The sequence below is a fragment of the Arachis ipaensis genome, chromosome B4, assembly GCF_059453495.1.
Source record: "Arachis ipaensis isolate K30076 ecotype BB chromosome B4, ASM5945349v1, whole genome shotgun sequence".
NCBI classification, from domain to species: domain Eukaryota; kingdom Viridiplantae; phylum Streptophyta; class Magnoliopsida; order Fabales; family Fabaceae; genus Arachis; species Arachis ipaensis.
This window is the reverse complement of record NC_142439.1, coordinates 31,003,091-31,010,713: the sequence shown is the minus strand read 5'-3', so window position 1 is coordinate 31,010,713 and position 7,623 is coordinate 31,003,091. Positions and strand designations below refer to the sequence as shown.

General features: G+C 36.5%; 1 non-coding gene across 1 annotated transcript; it reads left to right on the top strand.

The window, feature by feature from the left end:
- Window positions 1–1,851: 1,851 nt before the first annotated feature.
- LOC148567080 (small nucleolar RNA R71) lies at window positions 1,852–1,958 on the top strand. Its single transcript, XR_015881705.1, has one exon. It is a non-coding gene; the product is annotated as a small nucleolar RNA R71 (small nucleolar RNA).
- Window positions 1,959–7,623: the final 5,665 nt, after the last annotated feature.

Below are 7,623 nucleotides of genomic sequence, written 5' to 3'. Positions count from 1 at the left end.
TTGATTTTTCAGTAGTTTTTGTGACTCCACATGATCATCAACCTAAAGAAAACATAAAATAACAATAGAAAATAAATAAATATAATTAGATAACATTGGGTTGCCTCTCAACAAGCGCTTCTTTAATGTCAATAGCTTGACAGTGAGCTCTCATGGAGCCTCACAGATGTTCAGAGCAAGGTTGGAACCTCCCAACACCAAACTTAGAGTTTGAATGTGGGGTTTCAACACCAAACTTAGAGTTTGGTTGTGGCCTCCAATACCAAACTTAGAGTTTGACAGTGGGGGCTTTGGTTAACTCTGCAGTGAGAGAAGCTTTTCATGCTTCCTCTCTATGGTTACAGACGGAGATCCTTGAGTTTTAAACACAAGGTTGTCCTCATTCAGTTGAAGGACTAACTCTCCTCTGTCCACATCAATCACAGCTCTTGCTGTGGCTAGGAAGGGTCTCCCAAGGATGATGGATTCATCCTCTTCCTTCCCAGTGTCTATGATTATGAAATCAGCAGGGATGTAAAGGCCTTTAACCTTTACTAACACGTCCTCTACTTGTCCATAAGCCTGTTTTCTTGAGTTGTCTTCCATCTCTAATGAGATTCTGGCAGCTTGCACCTCAAAGATCCCAAGTTTCTCCATTATAGAGAGTGGCATTAAGTTTATTCCTGACCCCAGGTCACACAGAGCCTTCTCAAAGGTAATGGTGCCTATGGTACAGGGTATTAAGAATTTGCCAGGATCCTGTTTCTTTTGAGGTAATTTCTGCCTATCCAATGCATTCAGTTCATTGGTGAGCAAGGGAGGTTCATCTTCCTAAGTCTCATTACCAAATAATTTGGCATTCAGCTTCATGATTGTACCAAGGTATTTAGCAACTTGCTCTTCAGTAATTTCTTCATCCTCTTCAGAGAAAGAGTATTCATCAGAGCTCATGAAGGGCAGAAGGAGGTTTAATAGAATCTCTATGGTCTCTAGATGAGCCTCAAATTCCTTTGGTTCCTCAAAGGGAAACTCCTTATTGGTCATTGGATGTTTCAGGAGGTCTTCCTCACTAGGATTCACGTCCTCCTCTTCCCTTGTAGGTTCGGCCATGATAGTCAAATCAATGGCCTTGCACTCTCTCTTTGGATTTTCTTCTGTATTAGTTGGGAGAGTACTAGGAGGAGTTTCAATGACTCTTTTACTCAGCTGGCCCACTTGTGCCTCCAAATTTCTAATAGAGGACCTTGTTTCATTCATGAAACTTAGAGTGGCCTTAGATAGATCAGAGACTATATTTGCTAAGCTAGATGGATTCTGCTCAGAATTCTCTGTCTGTTGCTGAGTGGATGATGGAAAAGGCTTGCTATTGCTAAACCTGTTTCTTCCACCATTATTAAAGCCTTGTTGAGGCTTTTGTTGATCCTTCCATGAGAAATTTGGATGATTTCTCCATGAGGGATTATAGGTATTTCCATAGGGTTCACCCATGTAATTCACCTCTGCTATTGCAGCATTCTCAGGATCATAAGCTTCTTCTTCAGAAGATGCCTCTTTAGTACTGTTGGATGATTCCTTCAATCCATTCAGACTCTGAGAGATCATATTGACTTGATGAGTCAATATTTTATTCTGAGCCAAAATGGCATTCAGAGCATCAATTTCAAGAACTCCCTTCCTCTGAGGCGTCCCATTACTCACAGGATTCCTTTCAGAAGTGTACATGAACTGGTTATTTGCAACCATGCCAATAAGTTCTTGAGCTTCTGCAGACATTTTCTTTAGGTGAATGGATCCACCTGCAGAATGGTCCAATAACATCTTTGATAATTCAGACAGACCATCATAGAATATATCCAGGATGGTCCATTCTGAAAGCATGTCAGAAGGACACTTTTTGGTCAATTCCTTGTATCTCTCCCAAGCTTCATAGAGGGATTCACCTTCCTCTGTCTGAAGGTTTGAACATCCACTCTAAGCTTGCTAAGCTTTTGAGGAGGAAAGAACTTGGCTAAGAAAGCCGTGACCAGCTTATCCCAAGAGTTCAGGCTGTCTTTAGGTTGAGAGTCCAACCATATTCTAGCTCTGTCTCTTACAGAAAATGGAAAAAGCATAAGCCTGTAGACCTTGGGATCAACCCCATTAGTCTTAACAGTATCACAGATCTGTAAGAATTCAGTTAAGAACTGAAAGGGATCTTCGGATGGAAGTCCATAAAACTTGCAATTCTGTTGCATTAGAGAAACTAATTGAGGTTTCAGCTCAAAATTGTTTGCTCCAATGGCAGGGATTGAGATGCAGTAAAGTCACCAAGTATCTTCCTTGCATTGTTATTATTTTTGGCCATGTCTCCTTCTTTTTCGAAATTTTCAGTAAGATTTTCTACAGAGAGTTGTGCTTTAGCTTCCGTTAGCTTCCTCTTCAGAGTCCTTTCAGGTTCAGGATCAGCTTCAACAAGAATGTTCTTATCCTTGTTCCTGCTCATATGAAAAAGAAGAAAACAAAAAAAGAAAATATGGAATCCTCTATGTCACAGTATAGAGATTCCTTATGTAAGTATAAGAAGAGAATAATGGAGGAAGGAAAAGATAAGAATCCAAACACAAGGGAGAGGAATGAGTTCGAATTCTTGGGTAAAAGAGGGGTGTTAGTAGATGAATAAATAAACAGAAGGGGATGAGAGATGAGAGAAATTTGAAAATTAAATAAATTAAAATAAAAGTATTTTTGTTTTTAAATTGAATTTAAAATAAAAAAATAAAAATTAAAGTTCGAAAATTGAGAAAGGAAAATTGAATCAAATTAAATTAAATTTAAAATAATTAGTTAATTAAAAAAAAGAATTTTGAAAAAGAGGGAAGGGATTTTCGAAAATTAGAGAGAGAGTTAGTTAGGTAGTTTTGAAAAAGATAAGAATCAAACAAAAAGTTAAGTGGTTAATTGAAAAAGATTTGAAAATAAAATTTTGTAGAGATAAGAAAATAGAAAAGATTTTGAATTTAAATTTTGAAAAAGATGTGATTGAAACTTAAATTGAAAAAGATTTGAAAAAGAAATTTAAAAAGATTTGATTTTGAAAATTAAAGTTGATTACTTGACTAACAAGAAACAAAAAGATATGATTTAAAATTTAAAGATTGAACCTTTCTTAAGAGGCAAGTAACAAACTTTTAAAATTTTGAATCAATCACATTAATTGTTAGCATTAATTTCAAAAATATGAAATAAAAATAAGAAAAAGATTTTGAAAATAATTTTTGAAATTTTCGAAAATCATAAAAGAAAATGAAAAATATTTGATTTTTTGAAAAAGATTTGAAAAAGATAGAATTTTTAAATTGAAAATTTGATTTGACTCATAAGAAACAACTAAATTTTGAAAAGTTTTGAAAAAGTTAACTCAAATTTTCGAAAATTTATGAGAGAAAAAGGGAAAGATATATTTTTTTTATTTTTGATTTTTTAATGATGAAAGAGAAAAATACAAAAAAGACACAAGACATAAAAATTATGAATCAAAACACATAATGCATGCAAGAACACTTTGAATGTCAAGATGAACACCAAGAACTTATTTTTGAAAAAAAAAATTTTAAGAAAAAAGAAACATGCAAGACACCAAACTTAGAAATTTTCAATGTTGAGACATCAATAATTCAAAAATGCATATGAGAAACAAGAAAAGATGCAAAACAAGAAAACATGAAGATCAAACAAGAGGATTCATCAAGAACAACTTGAAGATCATGAAGAACACATGATGAATTTTCGAAAAATTAAAGGAAAATTAAAACACATGCAATTGACACCAAACTTAAAAACTGATATAAGACTCAAACAAGAAACATAAAATATTTTTGGTTTTATGATTTTATTAAATTTTTTTTGGATTTTTCGAAAATTATTTGGAAAAAGCAAAATAAGGATTTCATAATTTTTAATAAGAATTCCAGGAATCTTGCAATGTTAGTCTAAAGCTTCAGTCCAGGAATTAGATATGGCTCCCTAGCCAGCCAAGCTTTTAGTGAAAGCTCCGGTCCAAAACACTAGACATGGCCAATGGCCAGCCAAGCTTCAGCAGATATTGCCTACCTCCCATGTATTCAACAACTATGTGTGTAATTGCCAAATGGGTGAAGATCAACAAGCTCTTGTGATGATAAGTTGAAACCCCAGTCCAAAAGATCAGACATGGCTTACAGCCATCCAGGATTCAACAAATCATCATGAAACACTAGAATTCATTCGTAAAAATTTTGAATAAAAATATATTTTTTTTTGAAAATATTTATTTTAAATTTTTTTTTCTGAAAATAAATAAAAGTAAAAAGCTTAAAAATAAAATAAAATTACCTAATCTGAGCAACAAGATGAACCGTCAGTTGTCCAAACTCGAACAATCCCGGGCAACGGCGCCAAAAACTTGGTGCGCAGAAATCGTGACGGTTCATTCCTTGGTAACGGTGCGAAAAACATAATACGCACGTTCATAATCTTAGTTCTTTGTCACAACTTCGCACAACTAACCAGCAAGTGCACTGGGTCATCCAAGTAATAAACCTTACGTGAGTAAGGGTCGATCCCATGGAGATTGTCGGCTTGAAGCAAGCTATGGTCATCTTGCAAATCTCAGTCAGGCAGATTCATATGGTTATGGTGAATTGATAATTAAAATATAAATAAAACGTAAATTAAAGATAGAGATACTTATGTAATTCATTGGTGAGAGTTTCAGATAAGCGTATAGAGATGCGTTCGTTCCTCCTGAACCTCTGCTTTCCTGTTGTCTTCATCCAATCATTCATACTCCTTTCTATGGCAAGCTGTATGTTAGGCGTCACCGTTGTCAATGGCTACATCCTGTCCTCTCAGTGAAAATGGTCCAATGCGCTGTAACTGCATGGCTAATCATCTGTCGGTTCTCGATCATACTGGAATAGGATCGATTGATCCTTTTGCGTCTGTCACTACACCCAGCACTCGCGAGTTTGAAGCTCGTCGCAGCCATCCCTTCCCAGATCCTACTCGGAATACCACAGACAAGGTTTAGACTTTTCGGATCTCAAGAATGGCCGTCCATGGATTCTAACTTATACCACGAAGACTCTGATTAAGGAATCCAAGAGATACTCATTCAATCTAAGGTAGAACGGAAGTGGTTGTCAGGCACGCGTTCATAGGTTGGGAATGATGATGACTGTCACGATCATCACATTCATATTGAAGTACGAATGAATATCTTAGCATCGGAATAAGCTTGAATTGAATAGAAAAACAATAGTACTTTGTATTAATTTATGAGGAACAGCAGAGCTCCACACCTTAATCTATGGTGTGTAGAAACTCTATCGTTGAAAATACATAAGAACAAGGTCCAAGCATGGCCGAGTGGCCAGCCCCCATAAAGGTCTAAGATAGCATAAAACTGATCAAAGATATCTAATACAATAGCAAAAGGTCATATTTATATCAGACTAGTTACTAGGGTTTACAGAAATGAGTAAATGATGCAGAAATCTACTTCTGGGGCCCACTTGGTGTGTGCTTGGGCTGAGAATTGAGATTTACACGTGTAGAGGCTTCTCTTGGAGTTGAACGCCAGTTTGTAACCTGTTTCTGGCGTTTAACTCCACTTTGCAACCTGTTTCTGGCGTTTAACTCCAGAATGCAACCTGGAACTGGTGTTGAACGCCAGTTTGCGTCGTCTAAACTAGGGCAAAGTATGGACTATTATATATTGCTGAAAAACCCTGGATGTCTACTTTCCAACGCAATTGAGAGCGTGCCATTTGGAGTTCTGTAGCTCCAGAAAATCCACCTTGAGTGCAGGAAGGTCAGAATCCAACAGCATCTGCAGTCCTTCTTCAACCTCTGAATCTGATTTTTGCTCAAGTCCCTCAATTTCAGCCAGAAAATACCTAAAATCACAGAAAAACACACAAACTCATAGTAAAGTTCAGAAATGTGATTTTTATTTAAAAACTAATAAAAATATACTAAAAACTAACTAAATCATACTGAAAACTATGTAAAAACAACGTCAAAAAGCGTATAAATTATCCGCTCATCAGCAGGCGGCTACGACGCGCACACGTCATGTGTAAGTGCGTAATTTTGAGAAATTGAACAGGGAGTTACGCGGGAGCTGTGCAGGAGGGGTGCCTGGTGCACAGGCCACCCCCATGTGTACGCGTCCCCTGCAAATTTTTAAATCCACGCGTAAGCGACCGCAACGCATACGCGTGGGCATGAAAATCTGCGTCAAAGTGTGTTTTGAACAGAGAGTTGTGCGGCCATGGGGCTGGAACCGTGCGTCTAGCATGGCCAGTAGTCACGCGTACGCGTGACCGATGCTTACGCGTCCGTTGAACTTTTGCCCACCCACGCGTACGCGTGGGCGACGCGTGCGCGTCATATGCGCCGCGTCACTTAATTCAGCGTGCCGCCTGTTTCAATTCTTTCCCTCTTCAATCCTAATTCTTCTTCCTTCTTCATTCTTCTTTTTTCTTCTTCATTCTTTCTACTTCTTCCTCCTTCCTTCCTTCCTTCTCCCACCACCACCGGCGGAATACCATTGGAGACCACCAACTCCGACAGCTACAATTTCCTTTTTTTTTCTTCTTCCCTTCTTACTTTTCTCTCATTCTTACTCCCATTCCTCTCCCTATTTTCATCTTCTTCTTAAGGTTTCTTTTCTTCCTCTTTTCTACTCTTTCATTCTTCTTTTATTTATTGCATTTGATTATTTTGTTTATTTTTAATTTTACATTAGCTTAGTTATTTATAATTTCTTTTTCATTCTTTTATCTTGCATTTTTTATGTTGGTGTTGGAGCTTTATTTAGGTGATTATTTTTCTATATTTTAGCTTGTGGATATTATGAGGAGTAATTTGACAACTGACATTTTATTTTGGGTCTCATATATACTTGGATTAATTACCTTACTCGCTATATTTAATTTGCACACCAAGTGTTTGTGAAAAAGCTCTCATGGCATTTTGAATTCTTTTCTATTTTATTCTTACACTTTAATGCCTCTTTTTCACAACCCTTGCAATCCATGTGTATTGAGTTTATTATTCATTAATCGTCAACATACAAGTGCTCATTATTTTGTTACATATTATTGTTGATATTGATGCTTGAGCCATTCTTCTCATGCTTGTTAATTGCATGCTTTAACTCTCTTGCATCTAGTTGCTATGATATGCCTTCATAATTTTTATTGATGTCTTCTATGCATGTTGTAGCTACCATGTATTTAAGACATTCTCTGTTACTTTGGCATTCATTATTACTTGAACTTTCCTCCTTCCGGTTTTTAGCTATCTATATTTAACCTTATTTCTCTTTCTTCCTTCTTTAGGATGGTGATGCGTGAGCATCTTTCCTATCTTTTCCTAGTGAATTTGTATTTAATTTGTTGAGTTTAATTAAGAATTAATTATCTTTTAGCCATTATAGATGCTACATTGAGTCTTGTGTAATTCTGTTTATTTTAGGTAGCATTTGGCTGGATTTGATGGAGTTTCTGCAGAAAAAGAGAAGAAGACTATATAGAGCAGGAATGGCTTAGAGGATGAAGAGGAAGCTTGCAAAAATAGAATCAGCACAAGTTGCTCAGCGATGTGTGAGCGTACCTGACG